Source organism: Pristiophorus japonicus, unplaced genomic scaffold (genome assembly GCF_044704955.1).
Source record: "Pristiophorus japonicus isolate sPriJap1 unplaced genomic scaffold, sPriJap1.hap1 HAP1_SCAFFOLD_298, whole genome shotgun sequence".
NCBI lineage: Eukaryota > Metazoa > Chordata > Chondrichthyes > Pristiophoridae > Pristiophorus > Pristiophorus japonicus.
This window is the reverse complement of record NW_027252757.1, coordinates 408,284-432,513: the sequence shown is the minus strand read 5'-3', so window position 1 is coordinate 432,513 and position 24,230 is coordinate 408,284. Positions and strand designations below refer to the sequence as shown.

The window sequence follows — 24,230 nt, the reverse complement described above, 5'->3', positions numbered from 1 at the left end:
TTATTGGGAGCAGGCAGGAACGTGGTCCTGAGTCTATAATCAGATCAGCCATGATTGTATTAAATGGCGGAGCAGGCTCCAGGGGCCGTACGGCCTATTCCTGCTCCTATTTCTTATGTTCTTATGTAACAGGCCGATGATAATCAGCCCTTGATGAATCGACTGACTCTGGCAGATTGGGATGTGATCTTTGGGTTTGAGCTTCCCGTGTGCTAATCTTCTCCTTCTAACACCCTGTAAAAGGAGTTTACAAAAGTCATCACTGTAAGTACAGGATAGAACTTCAGAACATTCTCTCCTTCTTGTTCCTGTCCCATGGGTCATGCAGCGCCGATACACCTGGGTAATCTGGGCATGTCACTGATGGTAAAACCCGCAGCTCCCGCCCCGCTGGACACACACGTGACAACCAATGGGCCAATGGTTTTCCTGGTGCCCTCTCCGCCCCTGGTGCCAGGCTCGGTACTCGGCCATCCTGTGAGGTTTGTGCCCTCCTCTCCCCCGCTCCCCCCAGCACCACTGGTGCCAGGCTCAATACTCGGCCATCCTGTGAGGTTTGTGCCCTCCTCTCCCCCGCTCCCCCCAGCACCACTGGTGCCAGGCTCAATACTCGGCCATCCTGTGGGGTCGGTGCCCTCCCCTGGTGCCAGGCTCGGTATACGCCCATCCTGTGGGGCCGGTGCCCTCCCCTGGTGCTAGGCTTGTTATATGCCATCCTGTGGGGTCGGTATCGACCTTGCCAGGCTACATGACGTCACATAGACTGCGTTGCCAGGTTCATGATGTCACACACCTCACCTTGCTGGGGTTTTGACGTCACACACCCCTTCTTGCCGGGTTGATGACGTCACTGGTGCTGAGTGAACGGCGGCGCGAGTTCGAATCGCAGCCACGTGACCCGGAGCGAGCCGCCTCGGACTGTGGGAGTGGGCGGAGTAAATGGCAGATACAGGGCCGCGATTGGTGGGCGGCCTGTCAATCAGGTCAAACAGCCAATTGCAGGGGCGGACAACGCCTCCCTGAGCGTGCTGGGAGGCGGCACTGCGCATATCCAGGATTCCCGGAGGCCGGCCGTTGGTGAAGGTAAACAAGATGGCGGAAAGTGAGCGGAGCTGAGCGGCACTGGGGGCCGAGGGAGAGTGTCCCGGGGGGAGAGAGAGGGGGCCGAGGGAGAGTGTCCCGGGGGAGCGGGCAAAAGAGACCCACACACGCACACAGACTGACACAGGCACACCCCCAGAATGACTGGGGAGGGAGGAGACAGATGGGGGATGAGGAAAGCTGAGGAACTTCTGTAATTGTCTCTCTTCTCCTCTTCCCCCTCCCCTCGGCCCCTCGTCACCACCGCCCGTCCCCGGGGGCCCAGTGAGATCAGACAGTGTGTAACCCGGGGGCCCAGTGAGATCAGACAGTGTGTAACCCGGGGGCCCAGTGAGATCAGACAGTGTGTAACCCGGGGGCCCAGTGAGATCAGACAGTGTGTAACCCGGGGGCCCAGTGAGATCAGACAGTGTGTAACCCGGGAGCCCAGTGAGATCAGACCGTGTGTAACCTGGGAGTGGGCTCAGTGATTTCAGACAGTGTGTAACCCGGGGGCCCAGTGAGATCAGACAGTGTGTAACCCGGGAGCCCAGTGAGATCAGACAGTGTGTAACCCGGGGGCCCAGTGAGATCAGACAGTGTGTAACCCAGGGGTCCAGTGAGATCAGACAGTGTGTAACCCGGGGGCCCAGTGAGATCAGACAGTGTGTAACCCAGGGGTCCAGTGAGATCAGACAGTGTGTAACCCGGGGGCCCAGTGAGATCAGACAGTGTGTAACCAGAGGGTCCAGTGAGATCAGACAGTGTGTAACCCGGGGGCCCAGTGAGATCAGACAGCGTGTAACCCGGGGGCCCGGTGAGATCAGACAGTGTGTAACCCGGGGAGAATTCTGGTGATTTTCTGTAAGTCCAGACGGGCGGGAGATCTGAGGAAAAGGATAAAATCAAACAGAAATACTGGACATATACTTTTCTGAAACATTGGAAAAACACTTTACATTACATTCCACTTCACAACATTAATCTTCTAACTTTCTGCCCTGTGATAATTAGATCCCAGTGAATGGCGGAGTGATTGAGAAAGTTCCACAGCTGGAAGGAAACAGGGATTGTGGACTGAGGAACAACAGCAGGTGAACCAGCACAGGATTGAGAGAGCACCAACCAGTGAGCCTCTTCCGATTGAAAGCGCTTCAATCGATTGACTGGGGAGAAAGGTAAGAGAAAGTGCCATTTACTCAGATACACACCGGTCCTGTAGACAGTACACACAGGTTACAAGGCAAGACAGGAAATGAGACCGGGACAGACTAACCACCGAGCACAATTATCCAGCATGAGGCCGTGCAATGGGATGTGAAGTGAGATCAGTTTTTCAGAAAATTAGTTAAACATGATTTCCCCTTCATGAATCCATGTTGCGTCTGCTTGATTGCACTATTCCTATCTAGATGTCCTGCTATTTCTTCCTTAATGATAGCTTCAAGCATTTTCCCCACTACAGATGTTAAACTAACCGGCCTATTGTTACCTGCCTTTTGTCTGCCCCCTTTTTTAAACAGAGGCGTTACATTAACTGCTTTCTAATCCGCTGATACCTCCCCAGAGTCCAGAGAATTTTTGTAGATTATTACAAATGCATCTGCTATAACTTCTGCCATCTCTTTTAATACCCTGGGATGCATTTCATCAGGACCAGGGGACTTGTCTACCTTGAGTCCCATTTGCCTGTCCAGCACTACCTCCCTTGTGATCGTGATTATCTCAAGGTCCTCCCTTCCCACATTCCCGTGACCAGCAATTTTTGGCATGGTTTTTGTGTCTTCCACTGTGAAGACCGAAGCAAAATAATTGTTTAAGGTCTCAGCCATTTCCACATTTCCCATTATTAAATCCCCCTTCTCATCTTCTAAGGGACCAACATTTACTTTAGTCACTCTTTTCCATTTTTACTATCTGTTTTTATGTTTTGCCCAAGTTTACTTTCGTAATCTATCTTTCCTTTCTTTATTGCTTTCTTAGTCATTCTTTGCTGTTGTTTAAAATTTTCCCAATCTTCTAGTTTCCCACTAACCTTAGCCACCTTATACGCTATGGTTTTTAATTTGATACTATCCTTTATTTCCTTGGTTATCCACGGCTGGTTATCCCTTCTCTTACCGCCCTTCTTTTTCACTGGAATATATTTTTGTTGAGCACTATGAAAGAGCTCCTTAAAAGTCCTCCACTGTTCCTCAATTGTGCCACCGTGGAGTCTGTGTTTCCAGTCTACTTTAGCCAACTCTGCCCTCATCCCACTGTAGACCCCTTAAGTACTCTGAGCTGCAGGCTATCAGGCCCCGGGGATTTATTGGTCTTCAATCCCATCAATTTCCCTTACACAATTTCCCACCTAATAAGGATTTCCTTCAGTTCCTCCTTCTCACTAGATCCTCTGTCAGCTGGTATTTCCAGAAGGTTATTTGTGTCTTCCTTCATGAAGGCAGAAGCAAAGTATTTGTTCAACTGGTCTGCCATTTCTCTGTTCCCCATTATAAATTCACCTGACTCTGACTGCAAGGGACCTACGTTTGTCTTCACTAATCTTTTTCTCTTCACATATCTATAGAAGCTTTTACAGTTAGTGTTTATGTTCCCAGCAAGCTTCCACGTATACTCTATTTCCCCCCCCTCCTACTTAAACACTTTGTCCTCCTCTGCTGGATTCTAAATTTCTCCCAGTCCTCAGGTTTGCTGCTTTTTCTGACCAATTTATATGCCGCTTCCTTGGATTTAACACTATCCTTAATTTCCCTTGTTAGCCACGGTTGAGCCACCTTCCCCGTTTTATTTTTTGCTCCAGGCAGGGATGTACAATTGTTGAGGTTCATCCATGTGATCTTTAAATGTTTGCCATTGCCTATTCACCGTCAACCCTTTAAGTATCATTTGCCAGTTTATTTATAGCCAATTCACGCCTCATACCATCGAAGTTACCTTTCCTTAACTTCAGGACCCTAGTCTCTGAATTAACTGTGTCACTCTCCATCTTGATAAAGAATGTTACCATATTATGGTCACTCTTCCCCAAGGGGCCTCGCGCAACAAGATTGCTAATTAGTCCTTTCCCATTACACATCACCCAGTCGAGGAAGTCCAGCCCTCTAGTTGGTTCCTCGACATACTGGTCTCGAAAACCATCCCTAATACATTCCAGGAAATCCTCCTCCACCGTATTGCTACCAGTTTGGTTAGCCCAATCTATATGTAGATTAAAGTCGCCTATAATAACTGCTGTACCTTTATTGCACGCATCCCTAATTTCTTGTTTGATGCTGTCTCCGACCTCACTACTACAGTTTGGTGGTCTGTTCATAACTCCCCCTAGCGTTTTCTGCCCTTTGGTATTCCGCAGCTCCACCAATACAGATTCGACATCATCCAAGCTAATGTCCTTCTTTACTATTGTGTTAATTTCCTCTTTATCCAGCTCCATTTCCATTTCCTTTCTGTCTATCCTTCCTGAATGCTGAATATCCCTGGATGTTGAGTTCTCAGCTTTGGTCACCCTGGAGCCATGTCTCTGTGATGCCAATTATATCATATTCGTTACTTGCTGCCTTCGCAGTTAGTTCGTCCATCTTATTACGAATACTCATCGCATTGAGGCATGTCTTTTTAACTCACTTTGCCCATTTAGAATTTTGCTGCAATGTGGCCCTTTTTGATTTTTGCCTTGGGTTTCTCTGCCCTCCACTTTTACTTTTCTTCTTTTTATCCTTTGCTTCAAATATTCGACACACTGTGTTTGAAACAAAGCTGATTTATTTCATATTTATACACAATATTAATCTCTAGCTCATATATAGGGGTTATTAAGATCATCAGAAACAAACAGTAACTGCCAGAATGAACATGGTTCAGTGCCCAATGCAATCACAGTAAATCCTGTTCCATTCACAAATTCAATCTGTCAATGGCGAGGCTTTTATCCGGCATGCCCCGCGAGCGAGAATGTGCCGCACCCAGACTACAGGACCTCAGTGCGCAGGCGCGGATCCTGGTTGGGTTTGGAGCATGCGCAGTCCGTGTAATGGCGGAACGGACACGTTTCGCATACGCTGTTCAGAATTGTCATTTTCAGCGGGTCTGAGGGGAGCAATGGACCAGCGGGGAGCCGCGAAGGCTTCATAAACAACCGGTGCCCGCCGCAAGCCCGGAATAATAACCAGAACATCGGCGGTTGCAGCTTCGGGGCTTTTTCCCGGTCACAGGCCCAGTCTAACAGAAGACAGTTTCAGCACTCCGCCATCTTGATTCAGTGAGTAGCACAGCGCATGTATGGCCATCTTGGTGCAGGAACAAAGTGAATGATGTCATTGTCTATTTCCAACCGGGTCCGAGTGGGCAAAGGAATGTCACAGATAATTTATTCTCACTCTCCACACCTCGGATTTCTCACCATCTCCCCTAAAGACGATGCTCAGTTCTGAGCTTACGGTTTATGTTCACACAATTACATAAGAACATAAATATGAGCAGGAGTAGGTCATTTTGCCCCTCGAGCCTACTCCGCCCTTCAATAAGATCATAGCTGGTCTGATCATGGACTCAGCTCCACTTCCCTGCCCGCTCCCCATAACCCTTTACTCCCTTATCGCTCAAAAATCTGTCTATCTCTGCCTTAAATATATTCAATGACCCAGCCTCCACTGCTCTCTGGGGCAGAGAATTCCACCGATTTACAACCCTCTGAGAGAAGAAATTCCTCCTCGTCTCAGTTTTAAATGGGCAGCCCCTTATTCTAAGACGATGTCCTCAAGTTTCAGTTTCCCCTATGAATGGAAATATTCTCTTTGCATCCACCTTGTCGAGCCCCCTCATTATCATTAAGTTTCAATAAGATCACCCCTCATTCTTCTGAACTCCAATGAGTATTGGCCCAACCTACTCAACCTATCCTCATAAGTCAACCCCCTCATCTCCTGAATCAACCTAGTGAACCTTCTCTGATCAGCCTCCAATGGAAGGATATCCTTCCTTAAATACGGAGACCAAAACTGTACGCAGTACTCCAGGTGTGGCCTCACCAATACCCTGTACAGTTGTAGCAGGACTTCTCTGCTTTTATACTCTATCCTCCTTGCAATAAAGGCCAACATTACATTTGCCTTCCTGATTACTTGCTATACCTGCACACTAACTTTTTGTGTTTCATGCACAAGGACCCCCAGGTTTCTCTGTAATGCAGCTCTTTGCAATTTTTCTCCATTTAAATTATAATTTGCTTTTCAATTATTTCTGCCAAAGTGGATAACCTCACATTTTCCCACATTATACTCCATCTGCCAAATGTTTGCCCACTCACTTAACCTGTCTATATCCTTTTGAACATTTTTTTGTGTCCTCACAATTTTTGTATCAACAGCAAACTTGGTCCCTTCGTCCAAGTCATTAATATAGATTGTAAATAGTTGAGGACCCAGTACCGATCCCTGCGGCACTCCACTAGTCATGTTTTCCAACTGGAAAATGACCCATTTATCCCGACTCTCTTTTCTGTTTAGCCAATCCTCTATCCATGCCATAACATATTACCCCCAACCCTGTGAACATTTATCTTGTGCAGTGACCTCTTATATAGCACCTTATCGAATGCCTTCTGAAAATCCAAATACACCACCTTATTCACCCTGCTCATTACATCCTCAAAGAACTCCAGCGAATTTATCAAACATGATTTCCCATTCTTAAAACCATGCTGAATGTGCTTGATTGAATCATGCTTTTCCAAATGTCCTGCTACTGCTTCCTTAATAATGCACTCTAGCATTTTCCCAACGACAGATGTTAAGCTAACTAGGAAATAGTTTCCTGCTTTTTGTCTGCCTCCTTTTTCAAATAGGGGCGTTACATTTGCGGTTTTCCAATCTTTTGGGACCGCCACAGAATCCAGGGAATTTTGGTAGATTACAACCAATGCATCCACTATCTCTGCAGCCACTTCTCTTAAGACCCTGGGATGCAAGCCATCAGGTCCAGGGGACTTGTCCGCCTTTAATCCCATTATTTTATTTAGTACTACGTCATTAGTGATAGTGATTGTATTACTTTCCTCCCTACCTACAGCCCCTTGATTATCCACTATTGGGATGTTTTTAGTGTCTTCTTCCATGAAGGACTCTTACGATTTGTTTTTATATTTTGTGCTAGTTTACTTTCATAATCTATCTTCCCTCTTAATCATTTTTTTAGTCGTGCTCTGCTGGCTTTTAAAAATTTCATAAACCTCTGGTCTCCCACTAGTCTTGGCCACATTGTATGCCTTTGTCTTCAATTTAATACCGTCCCTTATTTCCTTAGTTAGCCATGGATGGTTATCCCTTCTCTTACCATCTTTCCTTCTCATTGGGATATATTTTTGTTGCAGGTTATGAAATATCTCCTTAAATGTCTGCCACTGCTCATCAACCGTCCCATTCTTTCGTCTATTTTCCCAGTCCACCTTAGCCAACTCTGCCGTCATACCATTGTTGTCTCCATTATTTAGGACACTGGTTTGAGGACCAACTTTCTCACCCTCCAACTGAATTTGAAATTCAACCTTATTATGGTCACTCATTCCTCGAGGATCTTTTATTACAAGATTATTTACTCATTACACAGTACTCGATCTAAGATAGCCTGCTCCCTGGTTGGTTCCGCAACATACTGTTCAAGGAAACTATCCCGGATACACTCTATGGACTCCTCCTCAAGGCTACCCTGACCAATTTGCTTTGTCCAATTAACATGAAGTTTAAAATCACCCATAATTATTGCCATTCCTTTATTACAAGCCTCCATTATTACTTGATTTATACTCCGTCCAACAGTGTAGCTACTGTTAGGGGGCCTACAGACTCTGCCCGCCAGCGACTATTTCCCTTTATTATTCCTTATCTTCACCCAAACTGATTCAATATCTTGATCTTCTGAGCAAATATCGTTTCTCACTAATGCACTGATCCCATCCTTTAACAACAACGCTACCCCACCTCCTTTTCCTTTCTGTCTGTCCTTCCGAATTGTCAAATACCCCTGAATATTCAGTTCCCAGTCCTGGTCACTTTGCAACCACGTCTCTGTCATGGCTATCCAATCATATCTATTTCTGCCGTCAACTCATCTATTTTGTTACGAATGTTATGTGTATTTAGACAAAGATCTTTTAAATTTGTTTTTTTACCCTTTTTTCCTGCTTTTTTACTCTGTCCTTCAAACTCACTTTCTACATTTTTGCTTTCTAATTCTAGCTTTACTTCCCTCCCTACTGAATCTATTTTCAGGTTCCCATCCCCCTGCCAAGCTAGTTTAAACCCTCCCCAACAGCACTGGCAAACCCCCCCGCGACGATATTGGTCCCGGCTCTGTTGAGGTGCAACCCGTCCGGCTTATACAGGTCCCACCTCCCCCAGAAGCGGTCCCAATGTGTCAGGAATCTAAAGCCCTCCCTCCTGCACCATCTCTCCAGCCACGCAGTCATCTGCTCTTTCCTCCGATTTCTGTACTCACTAGCTTGTGGCACCGGGACTAATTTTAAATATTACTCGAGACCATGTCACTGTTTATAATTACACAAGACCCTGTCTCGGTTTATATTTCATTCGACCCTGCCTCTGTTTATATTACACTAGACTCTGTTCCTGTTTATATTACATTAGACAGTACTTTGTTTATAAATAGAAGTATAGAGTACAAAAGTGTGGATATTATGCTGAACCTGTACAAAGCACTGGTTCGGCTTCAACTGGAGTATTATGCCCAATTGTGGGCAACGCACTTTAGGAATAATGTGAAGGCCTTAGCGAGGATGCAGAAAAGATTTACGAGAATGATTCCAGGGATGAGGGACTTCAGAAGCTGGGGTTGCAAGGGGGATAGAGTACAAAAACAGAGAAGTTCTACTACAACTGTACAGGGTATTGATGAGGCCACACCTGGAGTACTGCGTGTAGTTTTGGTCTCCGTATTTAAGGAAGGATATGCTTTCATTGGAGGCAGTTCAGAAAAGGTTCACGAGGTTGATTCCTGAGATGAGGGGGTTGACTTATGAAGAAAGGTTGAGTAGTTTGGGTCTCTGCACATTGCAGTTCAGAAGAATGAGAGGTGATCTTATTGAAACATAAAAGATACTGAGGGGGCTTGACAAGGTGGATGCAGAGAGGATGTTTCCACTGATGGGGGCATAGTTTCAGAATAAGGGGTCACCCATTTAAAACTGAGATGAGGGGGAATTTCTTCTCTTGAGGGTTGTAAATCTGTAGAATTCTCTGCCCCAGAGAGTTGTGGAGGCTGGGTCATTGAATATATTTAACATAAGAACATAAGAATTAGGAACAGGAGTAGGCCATCTATCCCCTCGAGCCTGCTCCGCCATTCAACAAGATCATGACTGATCTGGCCGTGGGCTCAGCTCCACTTACCCACCCGCTCCCCGTAACCCTTAATTCCCTTATTGGTTAAAAATCTATCTATCTGTGATTTGAATACATTCAATGAGCTAGCCTCAACTGCTTCCTTGGGCAGAGAATTCCACAGATTCACAACCCTCTGGGAGAAGAAATTCCTTCTCAACTCGGTTTTAAATTGGCTCCCCCATATTTTGAGGCTGTGCCCCCTAGTTCTAGTCTCACCGACCAGTGGAAACAACCTCTCTGCCTCTATCTTGTCTATCCCTTTCATTATTTTAAATGTTTCTGTAAGATCCCCCCTCATCCTTCTGAATTCCAACGAGTAAAGACCCAGTCTACTCAATCTGTCATCATAAGGTAACCCCCTCATCTCCGGAATCAGCCTAGTGAATCGTCTCTGTACCCCCTCCAAAGCGAGTAAGGTGACCAAAACTGCACGCAGTACTCCAGGTGCGGCCTTATCAATACCCTATACAGTTGCAGCAGGACCTCCCTGCCTTTATACTCCATCCTTCTCGCAATGAAGGCCAACATTCCATTTGCCTTCCTGATTACCTGCTGCACCTGCAAACTAACTTTTTGGGATTCATGTACAAGGACCCCCAGGTCCCTCTGCACCGCAGCATGTTGTAATTTCTCCCCATTCAAATAATATTCCCTTTTACTGTTTTTTTTTCCCAAGATGGATGACCTCACATTTTCCGACATTGTATTCCATCTGCCAAACCTTAGCCCATTCGCTTAACCTATCTAAATCTCTTTGCAGCCTCTCTGTGTCCTCTACACACCCGCTTTCCCACTAATCTTTGTGTCATCTGCAAATTTTGTTATACTACACTCTGTCCCCTCTTTCAGGTCATCTATGTATATTGTAAACAGTTGTGGTCCCAGCACCGATCCCTGTGGCACACCACTAACCACCGATTTCCAACCCGAAAAGGACTCATTTATCCCGACTCTCTGCTTTCTGTTAGCCAGCCAATTCTCTATCCATGCTAATACATTTCCTCTGACTCCGCGTACCTTTATCTTCTGCAGTAACCTTTTGTGTGGCACCTTATCGAATGCCTTTTGGAAATCTAAATAAACCACATCCATCGGTACACCTCTATCCACCATGCTCGTTATATCCTCAAAGAATTCCAGTAAATTAGTTAAACATGATTTCCCCTTCATGAATCCATGTTGCGTCTGCTTGATTCCACTATTCCTATCTAGATGTCCCGCTATTTCTTCTTTAATGATAGCTTCAAGCATTTTCCCCACTATAGATGTTAAACTAACCGGCCTATAGTTACCTGCCTTTTGTCTGCCCCCTTTTTTAAACAGAGGCGTTACATTTGCTGCTTTCCAATCCGCTGGTACCTCCCCAGAGTCCAGAGAATTTTTGTAGATTATAACGAATGAATCTGCTATAACTTCCGCCATCTCTTTTAATACCCTGGGATGCATTTCATCAGGACCAGGGGACTTGTCTACCTTGAGTCCCATTAGCCTGTCCAGCATTACCCCCCTAGTGATAGTGATTATCTCAAGGTCCTCCCTTCCCACATTCCCGTGACCAGCAATTTCTGGCATGGTTTTTTGTGTCTTCCACTGTGAAGACCGAAGCAATTTAATTGTTTAAGGTCTCAGCCATTTCCACATTTCCCATTATTAAATCCCCTTTCTCATCTTCTAAGGGACCAACATTTACTTTAGTCACTCTTTTCCGTTTTATATATGTGTAAAAGCTTTTACTATCTGTTTTTATGTTTTGCGCAAGTTTACTTTCGTAATCTATCTTTCCTTTCTTTATTGCTTTCTTAGTCATTCTTTGCTGTCGTTTAAAATTTTCCCAATCTTCTAGTTTCCCACTAACCTTGGCCACCTTATACGCATTGGTTTTTAATTTGATACTCTCCTTTATTTCCTTGCTTATCCATGGCTGGTTATCCCTTCTCTTACCGCCCTTTTTCACTGGAATATATTTTTGTTGAGCACTATGAAAGAGCTCCTTAAAAGTCCTCCACTGTTCCTCAATTGTGCCACCGTTTAGTCTGTGTTTCCAGTCTACTTTAGCCAACTCTGCCCTCATCCCACTGTAGTCCCCTTTGTTTAAGCATAGTACGCTGGTTTGAGACACTACTTCCTCAACCTCAATCTGTATTACAAATTCAACCATACTGTGATCACTCATTCCGAGAGGATCTTTTAATCGCAGATCATTTATTATTCCTGTCTCATTACACAGGACCAGATCCAAGATGGCTTGCTCCCTTGTAGGTTCTGTAACATACTGTTCTAAGAAACAATCCCGTATGCATTCTATGAATTCCTCCTCAAGGCTACTCCGTGCGATTTGATTTGACCAATCGATATGTAGGTTAAAATCCCCCATGATTACTGCCGTTCCTTTTTCACAAGCCTCCATTATTCCCTTGATTATTGCCCACCCCACCATGAAGTTATTATTTGGAGACCTATAAACTACGCCCACCAGTGACTTTTTCCCCTTACTATCTCTAATCTCCACCCACAATGATTCAACATTTTGTTCATTAGAGCCAATATCGTCTCTCACAACTGCCCTGATATCTTCCTTTATTAACAGAGCTACCCCACCTCCTTTCCCTTCTTGTCTATCTTTCTGAATTGTCAGATACCCCTGTATGTTTAATTCCCAGTCTTGGCCATCCTGCAACCATGTTTCTGTAATGGCCACCAAATCATACCCATTTGTAATGATTTGTGCCGTCAACTCATTTACTTTATTTCGAATGCAGCGTGCGTTTAGGTAGAGTGTTTTAATACTAGTTTTTAAACCATGATTTTTAGTTTTGACCCCTCCTGCAGCCCCTTTATATTCATACATATTGTCCCTTCCTATCACCTTGTGGTTTACACTTATCCCAGTGCTACTCTGCTCTGTTGCCTCCTGCCTTTTGCATTCTTTCTTGGGATCCTGTTCATCTGAGCTCTCACCCATTCTAACTAGCATAGAGCCCTCTCCTGTGTTCCGAAAGCTCTTTGCATTGAGGCACCGAGCTTTCATGCTTGCCTTTTTATTACACTTTGACCCTTTTGAATTTTGCTGCACAGTGGCCCTTTTGTTTTTTGCCTTGGGTTTCTCTGCCCTTCACTTTTACTCATCTCTTTTCTGTCTTTTGCTTTTGTCTCCTTTTTGTTTCCCTGTCTCCCTGCATTGGTTCCCATCCCCCTGCCATATTAGTTTAACTCCTCCCCAACAGCACTAGCAAATACTTCCCCTAGGACATTGGTTCCGGTCCTGCCTAGGTGCAGACCGTCCGGCTTGTACTGGTCCCACCTCCCCCAGAACCGGTTCCAATGCCCCAGGAATTTGAATCCCTCCCTGCTGCACCACTGCTCAAGCCACTTATTCATCTGCGCTATCCTGCGATTCCTACTCTGACTAGCATGTGGCACTGGTAGCAATCCCGAGATTACTACTTTTGAGGTCCTACGTTTTAATTTAGCTCCTAGCTCCTTAAATTTGCCTCGTAGGACCTCATCCCTTTTTTTTAACCTATATCGTTGGTACCAATGTGCACCACGACAACTGGCTGTTCTCCCTCCCTTTTCAGAATGTCCTGCACCCGCTCCGAGACATCATTGACCCTTGCACCAGGGAGGCAACATACCATCCTGAAGTCTCGGTTGCTGCTGCAGAAATGTCTATCTATTCCCCTTACAATTGAATCCCCTATCACTATCGCTCTCCCACTCTTTTTCCTGCCCTCCTGTGCAGCATAGCCTGCCACGGTGCCATGAACTTGGTTGCTGCTGCCCTCCCCTGATGAGTTATCCCCCTCAACAGTACTCAAAACGGTGTATCTGTATTGCAGGGGGATGACCGCAGGGGACCCCTGCACTATATTCCTTGCACTGCTCTTCCTGCTGGAAGGCGGAGATAGACAGATTTTTGAGCAATAGGGAGTAAAGGTTTATGGGGAGTGGGAGGGAAGTGGAGCTGAGTCCATGATCAGATCAGCCATTATCTTATTGAATGATGGAGCAGGCTCGAGGGGCCAAATGTTCTACTCCCGCTCTTATTTCTTATGTTCGTATGTTCTCCTTAGAGCAGGGAAGATTGAGAGGGGATTTGATAGAGGTGTTCAAAATTAAGAGGGGTCTTGCCAGAGTAGATAGCGAGATACTGTTCCCATTGGCAGAAGGGTCGAGAACCAGAGGACACAGATTTAAGACAATTGGCAAAAGAACCAAAGGCAACACAAGAAAAAAGCCTTTTGCGTAGTGAATGGTTAATATCTAGAATGCACGGCCTGAAAGGGTGGTGGAGGCAGACTCAATCACGGCTTTCAAAAGGGAGTTGGATAAGTTTCTGAAAGAAAAACATTTGCAGGGCTGTGGGGTAAGGGCGGGGCAGTGGGACTAGCTGAGGTGCTCTTGCAGAGAGCTGGCACGGGCTCGATGGGCCGAACGGTCTTCTGTGCTGTAACCATTCTCTGATTCGATGGTTCTAACTCTATCAGCATAAGCCTCTATTCCCTTCTCCCTCACAGGCTGATCTGAAGTGCATCGATACTGGAAACACAGAGCGACCAATCCAGAGCCGCTCTGTATCAGGGTGGGCATTGGATGCGGAAGTCGCTCCCTGGCCTCCTGTGTGGGTCTGTTTGTTGCATCAGTTTGAGCTGGAGTGGAGAGGGGGGGGGAGAAACTGCTGGGTTTCACCCCCAGTACCTCTGAGCCCAGTCGGGCCCAACAATTTCCGATGAGAGCCTGTCAACGGCGGTGGATTCTAGGGGAGATTAAGCTGCGAAACACACACTGCCCGCACAATGTAGAAGAGTATTGGTTTAGGAACAAGTATTTCTGTACAGGCGTTCAATATGCAGATTTGTTTTAACCCATTCTTGGGATGTGGGTGTCGCTAGTAAGGTCAGAATATATTTCCAATTTCCATTTGCTCATTGACAAGGTGATGGTGGGCCTTCTCGAACCGCTGCAGTCCGTGTGGTGAAGGTCCTCCCACCATGCTGTTAGGTGAGGAGTTCCAGGATTTTCACCCAGTAACGATGTAGGAACGGTGATATAAGCCCAAGTCAGGATGGTGAGAGTCTTGGAGGGGAACTTGGAGGTGATGGATTTCCCATGCACCTGCTGCCCTGGTCCATCTAGGTGGGAGAGGTTGCGGGTTTGGGAGGTTCTGTCAAAGTTCTGGTTGATTTGCAGATGTATAAAGTCCCTCCTCTTCGCCCCGCCCACCTCTCTCTCCTCCCATAGAGGCCAGAGTCTTGTGTAGGCCCAGACCGGGTGGTGGGTTCCCGTCCCTGAAGGACATTAGTGACCAGTTGGGTTTTTACGACAATCCGACAGCTTTCATGGTCACTTTTTTTCTGCTGACGGCTGCACAAATAACCAGGTTCATTCAGCTCAATTTCACAACCTGCCTTTGTGTTTTTGTGGGTTCTCTCTCACCCACCCTTTTTCCTGTTTGAAATTCACTTACAGGGTATTAAACAGGGAGGATTTGTCGACCGGAGGCTCAAACCAAACATCACATTAAGATCTGACGGAGTCACTCGATTCATCGGGAATGGAATATCATCGGCCTTTGACCATGGAAGCAAAAAGCACCGTTCACAGCGGGGAGAAACGGTACACGTGCTCCGTGTGTGAACAAGGCTTCAGCCGATCATCCAGCCTGGAGAGACACAAGTGCAGTCACAATGGGGAGAAAACATGTAAATGTGGGGACTGTGGGAAATGTTTCAACTACCCATCCCAGCTTGAAACACATCGGAGAGTTCACACTGGGGAGAGGCCATTCACCTGCTCCGATTGTGGGAAACGATTCACTCGGTCATCCAACCTGCTGACACACCAGCGAGTTCACACTGGGGAGAGGCCATTCACCTGCTCCGATTGTGGGAAGGGATTCACTTGGTCAGCCGACCTACTGAGGCACCAGCGAGTTCACACTGGGGAGTGGCTGTTCACCTGCTCCGAATGTGGGAAAGGATTCACTTGGTCAGCCGCCCTGCTGAGACACCAGCGAGTTCACACTGGGGAGAGGCCGTTCATTTGCTCTGAGTGTGGGAAGGGATTCACTTATTCATCTGACCTGCTGAAACACCAGCGAGTTCACACTGGGGAGAGGCTGTTCACCTGCTCCGAATGTGGGAAAGCATTCACTTGGTCAGCCGACCTGCTGAGACACCAGCGAATTCACACTGGGGAGAGGCCGTTCATTTGCTCTGAGTGTGGGAAGGGATTCACTTATTCATCTGACCTGCTGAAACACCAGCGAGTTCACACTGGAGAGAGGCCATTCACCTGTTCGGAGTGTGGGAAGGGATTCACTCAGTCATCCAACCTGCTGACACACCAGCGAGTTCACAAGTGATTGCAGGGGTTGGATTCTGCTGTTATTGCTGCTGTTAATCACATCCCGACTGAATCGTATTCATTCTGACAGTTGGAGTTTGTTTCCGCTGATGTTAATAATGCCTGTAACTGGACTGGAGTTTAATATTTGGGATATATACAAATAAATTAGTGTTGCTTTCAACACATTGCTGTGGATTTTTTGTCTTTCCCACCGGAGTGTTTAGCATCAGCTGGCTGGAGCTCAGAGAGGACAATCTGGGGAGAGCATCGTATGGGGGGGGTCTGGACACAGTCCTTTAGGGTCACACTGAGAGGGCCAAATGGCACTTTGGTCATTCTCATCTCTCTTCACTGACAGCAAAGTCGCCATGTGGGTTAATCTTGATGCGTGCAAGGTGTGGATGATATCCAGACAAGGGTGTTTAAAGAGATGGGACGGGTGTTTAAAGAGATGGGACAGGTGCTCTGTCAGTCCTTTGCCCATATCTCCAACAGCTCAGTAGAGTCAGGGATTGTTCCCTGAGATTGGAAGGTAGCACACGTAGTTCCCATTTTCCAAATTGGGCACAAGTCAGAACTCGTGAACTGAAGGCCCATCAACGTGACCTCGATTATGGGAAGGTGCTTGAAGGGATCCTGAGAGATGCTGTTTTCGATCATGGGGAAAGGGAAGGGGCCATTAGAGATACTGAACACGGATTCTGGTAAACATGGTCATGTCTTACAAACTAACTTGAGTTTGTAAAGAAGCTGTTAGGTTGGTGGATGGGGGAATCCAGTTGACATTGTCTACCTCAGGGTGTCAAACTCATTTTCTATGGTGGGCCTTATCCAATATCCTGGCACTTGGCATGGGCCACATTCAGCAAAAGCTATTAATATAGGAATAAATGAAGATAAACTACATCAGAATTTACATTTAGCTTTTATTTACTGCTGCTGCTCCCCATCCCTGGCACCTCTTAGCTTGAGCATTCATGAACTGACCCTGCTCAAACAATAACCACAAGGATATCGCTGCATTGTTCTGCCTGTGACCACAAGGCTGTGTCACTGCCATACACAGATAGCGTTTCCTTGCTTCACATCTCCATACAAAAACCATCACTTCACACACCCCCTTTCTACACAATTGCAGCAGACATGAGCAAGAACGTGAGGCTTATTAAAAGACACATTTCATTACAGCAAAGGTTACACTGGGAGAAATGTTCAGTTATGTTCCATTACAGGCAAAATGCCGGGCAAACCAGCTGTACACTGGCACCTGAACAGTATCTCATCGGCCTGCAGGCTTTTCTTAAATAGATTTGCTGCCTGGATATAAACTTAAACCAGCTTTGCAGGCGTGATGCTCTATTCACACATTGAAGGAGAGAGAGATGCTGTGGGGTACACGTTAAGTCCAGTAGCTGGAAGTGATTAACAGACTGGGTTTTGTGTTTAGTGATCCCGGGCTTGTTACCAATACCAGCAAAGATGAAGCCCATAAAATAAAAGGGACAGTGAATACTGTCTCACTGCGAGCGAGTCAGAATGAGAAGCTTTAACAACAGCCAATGTTTCACAAAGGGAGACCTTTGGTGGCGTTTAATGGGCTGTTTGTGTCACTGGGCTACAGGAGGCTATTTGTGACAGAAGAAAAGCTGGTCACAACAAACAAACAGTTTACCGGCCTGTCCAGGGCCCACTCTGACCCCCACCTTCTCTCTCTCACTATTGATGGACACTGCTGCAGTAATTGCTCCTCTGACCTTTCCTCTCTTGTCCCTCCTACACGCCTAATACACAGCCCGACACAATCTCCCTCCCCCTACATCCTCACTGTGCTGGAATCCACACCAGTTTCCCCATCTGTTCCTTGTTCTCTCCCTGGATCCTGAAAACTACAGAACTCGCTCTTCCCCTCCGGAAGTCTACAGGCTCTAAAACTGAAGCTTGGTGTCCCTCAGTCCCAACTCCTTGATTTACCTCCCCTTCTCTCCTCCTCTTTCCCCCTTGGTTGTGTTCCACACTCTGGATCTTGGGCCTTCCCCGGGGATTCTCAGTATGAACAGAGGGGGATGTGTGTTGAGACAGGATGTCCCAGCTCTCCACCTTTAAAGGGGCAAGGAATGGCCCTGCTTTATGACATCACTGCAGTGCCCAGCAACCAACCTCCCTGAGCCCTGCTCATTATGGGCTGGGTTGAGCTCATTGCTGTTACAGGAAGAGAAACAGGAGCAGTATTCAACCCATGTGGAGCCCAGGATTAATGGGGAGAGGTGCAGGATCAATTTATATCTTATTGAGTGAGAAATGTCATTGTCCCGGACACTCCCTGTCCCTCAGTATCTGTGTCAGGGAGCGACCGATGGGTTCACTCCATATCTAACCCGTACTGTGCCTGATTGAAGAGTGTTTGATGCTGGGCATGAGGTGCTCAACTCGATGAGCACAACATTTAGCCCAAAGATGATCAGCTAAACCCATCAGCTTCTCCCCTGGACACAGGTCCTGAGGACAGGGAGTGTCTCTAATAATTTGGCTGGTGTCCTTGATCAAATTTAAACACTTCACTCATCTCTTTTTAAAATTAGTTCATGGGATGTGGGCATTGCCACTCATTAAATGCTAGAGAATATAGGCCTAGTCTACTCAATCTCTCATAGGACAATCCCCCCCATCCCAGCAATCAGTCCGGTGAACCTTCGTTGCACTCCCTCTATAGCAAGTTTATCTTTCCTTAGGTAAGGAGACCAAAACTGTGCACAATACTCCAGGTGCGATTTCACCAGGGCCCTGTATAATTGCAGCAAGACATCTTTACTCTTATACTCAAATGCTCTTGTAATAAAGGCCAATATACCATTTGCTTTCTTAATTGCTTGCTGTTCCTGCATATTAACTTTTAGCAATTTGTGTCCCAGGTCCCTCTGAACACCAACATTTCCCGATCTCTCACCATTTAAAAAAAATACTCTGCCTTTCTATTTTTACTATAAGTGTATAACTTAACATTTATTCACATGATATTCCATTTGCCATGTTCTTGCCCACTCACTGAGCCTGTATATATCCCCTTGAAACATCTTTTTATCCTCCTCACAACTTACATTCCCAACTAGCTTTGCATGCTTGCAGCACCCCACCAGTTACAGCCTGCCAACCCGGAAGGACCCGTTTATTCCTACTCTCTGTTTTCTGTCCGTTAACCAATCCCTCAACCTTGCTAGTATGTTACGTCCAATCCCATGAGCCCTAATTTTGTTTACTAAACTCTTGTATGGCACCTCATCGAATGCCTTCTGTAAATCTAAGTACACCACATCCAGTGGTTCCACCTTATCTATCATGCTAGTTACAACCTCAAAAAACACTAACAGTTTTGTCAAGTACAATTTCCCTTTCATAAATCCGTGTTGATTCTGCCCAATCCTGTTATTACTTCTGAAGTGTGCAGATATCATGTGCTTAATATGAGATTCTAGCGTTTTCCCTGCTACTGATGTCAGGACTACCGGTACTGCACGGGTTAGATACAGAGCAAGTCTCATTCCATCCTGTCCCAAACACTACCAGGGTTGATGCAGAGTAAATCTCAGTCGACAATATCCCAAACACTCCTAGGGCAGGTACAACACGGATTAGTTACACAGTAAAGCTCCCTCTACACTGTCCCATCAAACTCTCCCAGGGCAGGTACAGCATTGGTTAGATATTAAGTAAAGCTCCCTCTACACTGTCCCATCAAACACTCCCAGGGCAGGTACTGCATTGGTTAGATATTAAGTAAAGCTCCCTCTACACTGTTCAAATAAAAACTCCTAGCGCAGGTACAGCATAGAAACATAGAAACATAGAAAATAGGTGCAGGAGTAGGCCATTCGGCCCTTCTAGCCTGCACCGCCATTCAATGAGTTCATGGCTGAACATGCAACTTCAGTACCCCATTCCTGCTTTCTCACCATACCCCTTGATTCCCCTAGTAGTAAGGACTTCATCTAACTCCTTTTTGAATATATTTAGTGAATTGGCCTCAACAACTTTCTGTGGTAGAGAATTCCACAGGTTCACCACTCTCTGGGTGAAGAAATTCCTCCTCATCTCGGTCCTAAATGGCTTCCCCCTTATCCTTAGACTGTGTTCCCTGGTTCTGGACTTCCCCAACATTGGGAACATTCTTCCTGCATCTAACCTGTCCAACCCCGTCAGAATTTTAAACGTTTCTATGAGGTCCCCTCTCATTCTTCTGAACTCCAGTGAATACAAGCCCAGTTGATCCAGTCTTTCTTGATAGGTCAGTCCCGCCATCCCGGGAATCAGTCTGGTGAACCTTCGCTGCACTCCCTCAATAGCAAGAATGTCCTTCCTCAGGTTAGGAGACCAAAACTGTACACAATACTCCAGGTGTGGCCTCACCAAGGCCCTGTACAATTGTAGCAACACCTCCCTGCCCTTGTACTCAAATCCCCTCGCTATGAAGGCCAACATGCCATTTGCTTTCTTAACCGCCTGCTGTACCTGCATGCCAACCTTCAATGACTGATGTACCATGACACCCAGGTCTCGCTGCACCTGCCCTTTTCCTAATCTGTCACCATTCAGATAATAGTCTGTCTCTCTGTTTTTACCACCAAAGTGGATAACCTCACATTTATCCACATTATACTTCATCTGCCATGCATTTGCCCACTCACCTAACCTATCCAAGTCGCTCTGCAGCCTCATAGAATCCTCCTTGCAGCTCACACTGCCACCCAACTTAGTGTCATCCGCAAATTTGGAGATACTACATTTAATCCCCTCGTCTAAATCATTAATGTACAGTGTAAACAGCTGGGGCCCCAGCACAGAACCTTGCGGTACCCCACTAGTCACTGCCTGCCATTCTGAAAAGTCCCCATTTACTCCTACTCTTTGCTTCCTGTCTGACAACCAGTTCTCAATCCATGTCAGCACACTACCCCCAATCCCATGTGCTTTAACTTTGCACATTAATCTCTTGTGTGGGACCTTGTCGAAAGCCTTCTGAAAGTCCAAATATACCACATCAACTGGTTCTACCTTGTCCACTCTACTGGAAACATCCTCAAAAAATTCCAGAAGATTTGTCAAGCATGATTTCCCTTTCACAAATCCATGCTGACTTGGACCTATCATATTACCTCTTTCCAAATGCACTGCGATGACATCCTTAATAATTGATTCCATCATTTTACCCACTACCGCTGTCAGGCTGACCGGTCTGTAATTCCCTGTTTTCTCTCTCCCTCCTTTTTTAAAAAGTGGGCTTACATTGGCTACCCTCTACTCCATAGGAACTGATCCAGAGTCAATGGAATGTTGGAAAATGACTGTCAATGCATCCACTATTTCCAAGGCCACCTCCTTAAGTACTCTGGGATGCAGTCCATCAGGCCCTGGGGATTTATCGGCCTTCAATCCCATCAATTTCCCCAACACAATTTCCCGACTAATAAGGATTTCCCTCAGTTCCTCCTCCTTACTTGACCCTCCGACCCCTTTTATATCCGGAAGGTTGTTTGTGTCCTCCTCAGTGAATACCGAACGAAAGTACTTGTTCAATTGGTCCGCCATTTCTTTGTTCCCCGTTATGACTTCCCCTGATTCTGACTGCAGGGGACCTACGTTTGTCTTTACTAACCTTTTTCTCTTTACATATCTATAGAAACTTTTGCAATCCGTCTTAATGTTCCCTGCAAGCTTCTTCTCGTACTCCATTTTCCCTGCCCTAATCAAACCCTTTGTCCTCCTCTGCTGAGTTCTAAATTTCTCCCAGTCCCCGGGTTCACTGCTATTTCTGGCCAATTTGTATGCCACTTCCTTGGCTTTAATGCTATCCCTGATTTCCCTTGATAGCCACGGTTGAGCCACCTTCCCTTTTTTACTTTTACGACAGACAGGAATGTACAATTGTTGTAGTTCATCCATGCGGTCTCTAAATGTCTGCCATTGCCCATCCACAGTCAACCCCTTCAGTATCATTCGCCAATCTATCCTAGCCAATTCACGCCTCATACCTTCAAAGTTAGCCTTCTTTAAGTTCTGGACCATGGTCTCTGAATTAACTGTTTCATTCTCCATCCTAATGCAGAATTCCACCATATTATGGTCACTCTTCCCCAAGGGGCCTCGCACAACGAGATTGCTAATTAATCCTCTCTCATTACACAACACCCAGTCTAAGATGGCCTCCCCCCTAGTTGGTTCCTCGACATATTGGTCTAAAAAACCATGCGTTATGCACTCCAGGAAATCCTCCTCTACCGTATTGCTTCCAGTTTGGTTAACCCAATCTATGTGCATATTAAAGTCACCCATTATAACTGCTGCACCTTTATTGCACGCACCCCTAATTTCATGTTTGATGCCCTCCCCAACATCACTACTACTGTTTGGAGGTCTGTACACAACTCCCACTAACGTTTTTTGTCCTTTGGTATTCTGCAGCTCTACCCATATAGATTCCACATCATCCAAGCTAATGTCCTTCCGAACTATTGCCTTAATTTGCTCCTTAACCAGCAATGCTACCCCACCTCCTTTTCCTTTTATTCTATCTTTCCTGAATGTTGAATACTCCTGGATGTTGAGTTCCCAGCCCTGATCATCCTGGAGCCACGTCTCCGTAATCCCAATCACATCATATTTGTTAACATCTATTTGCACAGTTAATTCATCCACTTTATTGCGGATACTCCTTGCATTAAGACACAAAGCCTTCAGGCTTGTTCTTTTAACACCCTTTGTCCTTTTAGAATTTTGCTGTACAGTGGCCCTTTTTGTTCTTTGCCTTGGGTTTCTCTGCCCTCCACTTTTCCTCATCTCCTTTCTGTCTTTTGCTTTTGCCTCTTTTTTGTTTCCCTCTGTCTCCCTGCATTGGTTCCCATCCCCCTGCCATATCAGTTTAAATCCTCCCCAACAGCACTAGCAAACACTCCCCCTAGGACATTGGTTCCGGTCCTGCCCAGGTGCAGACCGTCCGGTTTGTACTGGTCCCACCTCCCCCAGAACCGGTTCCAATGCCCCAGGAATTTGAATCCCTCCCTGTTGCACCACTGCTCAAGCCACGTATTGATCTGCGCTATCCTGCGATTCCTACTCTGACTATCACGTGGCACTGGTAGCAATCCCGAGATTACTACTTTTGAGGTCCTACTTTTTAATTTAGCTCCTAGCTCCTTAAATTCGTTTCGTAGGACCTCATCCCTCTTTAGATAAAGTGTAATTCTCTCTATAACTTCGCTCTACAATTGTACATGGCCTTGGTGAGATAACTGGAATACTGTGCACAGTTTTGGTCTCCTTATCTAAGGAAGGATATACTTGCCTTGCTAAGATACAGAGTAAAGCTTCCTCAATACTGTCCCACCAGACATTCCAAGGGCAGGTACAACACAGGTTAGATACAGAGTATATCTCCCTCTAACCTGTCCCAATATTCCAGGGTAGATACTGCATTGGCTGGATACAGAATAAAGCTTCCTCTACGCTGTCGCATCAACTCACAAGGCAGGAATATATACAGAGTAAAGCTCGCTCTACAATGTCCCATCAAATACTCCCAGGCATGTACAGCACGGGTCAGGAACAGAGTAAAGCTCACTCTATGCTGTCCCATCAAACATGCCCACCACATGTACTGCACGGGATAAATACTAAGTAATTTCTTCCTCCATGCTGTCCCAACAAACAATCCGAGGGCAGGTACAGCATGGGGTTAGATACAGAGTAAAGCTCCCTCTACTCTGTCCCCTCAAACACTCCCAGAGCAAGTACTGTATCAGTTAGACACTAAGTAATGCTCCCTCTGCACTGTCCAAATAAACACTCCTAGGGCAGGTACAGCATAATTTAGATACAGGGTAATCCACTCTCAAACCTCGCTCTACAATTGTACATGGCCTTGGTGAGACCACACCTGGAGTACTGTACACAGTTTTGGCATCCTTATCTAAGGAAGGCTATAGTTACCTTGCTTAGATACAGAGTAAAGCTCCCTCAACACTGTCCCACCAGACATTCCAAGGGCAGGAGTAGCCCACTTGGCCCCTCGGGCCTGCTCCACCATTTAATAGGATCCTGGCTGATTTGATCATGGACTCAGCTCCTCTTTCCTGCCCACTCCCCATAACACTTATCGCTCAAAAATCTATCTATCTCCACCTTAAATTTATTCAATGACCCATCCTCCACCGCTCTCTGGAGCAGAGAATTCCATAGATTGACAACCCTCAGAGAAGAAATTCCTGCTCATCTCAGTTTTAAATGTGCGGCCTCTTATTCTGAGACTCTGTTTCGATAAGATCACCTCTCATTCTTCTCTATGCCAATGGATATAAGTCCAACCTACACAACCTATCTTCATTAGTCAACTCCCTCATCTCCGGAATCAACCTG

The 24,230-nt window shown here is 46.0% G+C and overlaps 1 protein-coding gene and 1 pseudogene across 2 annotated transcripts in view; one reads left to right on the top strand and one right to left on the bottom strand.

The window, feature by feature from the left end:
• LOC139248877 (zinc finger protein 420-like) overlaps positions 1–15,991 on the top strand; it is an 89,953-nt pseudogene extending 73,962 nt beyond the window's left edge.
• Positions 1–24,230, bottom strand: part of LOC139248866 (zinc finger protein 235-like) — a 161,450-nt gene that overhangs the window by 31,678 nt on the left and 105,542 nt on the right. The window contains exon 3 of one of the 2 annotated variants that reach the window (XR_011591108.1): positions 222–234. The exons of the other annotated variant lie outside the window; for it this stretch is intronic. The gene's annotated coding sequence lies outside the window, so the exon portion shown is untranslated. Of the gene's footprint in view, positions 1–221; positions 235–24,230 lie in introns of those variants that run through there. 2 annotated transcript variants of the gene reach the window in all.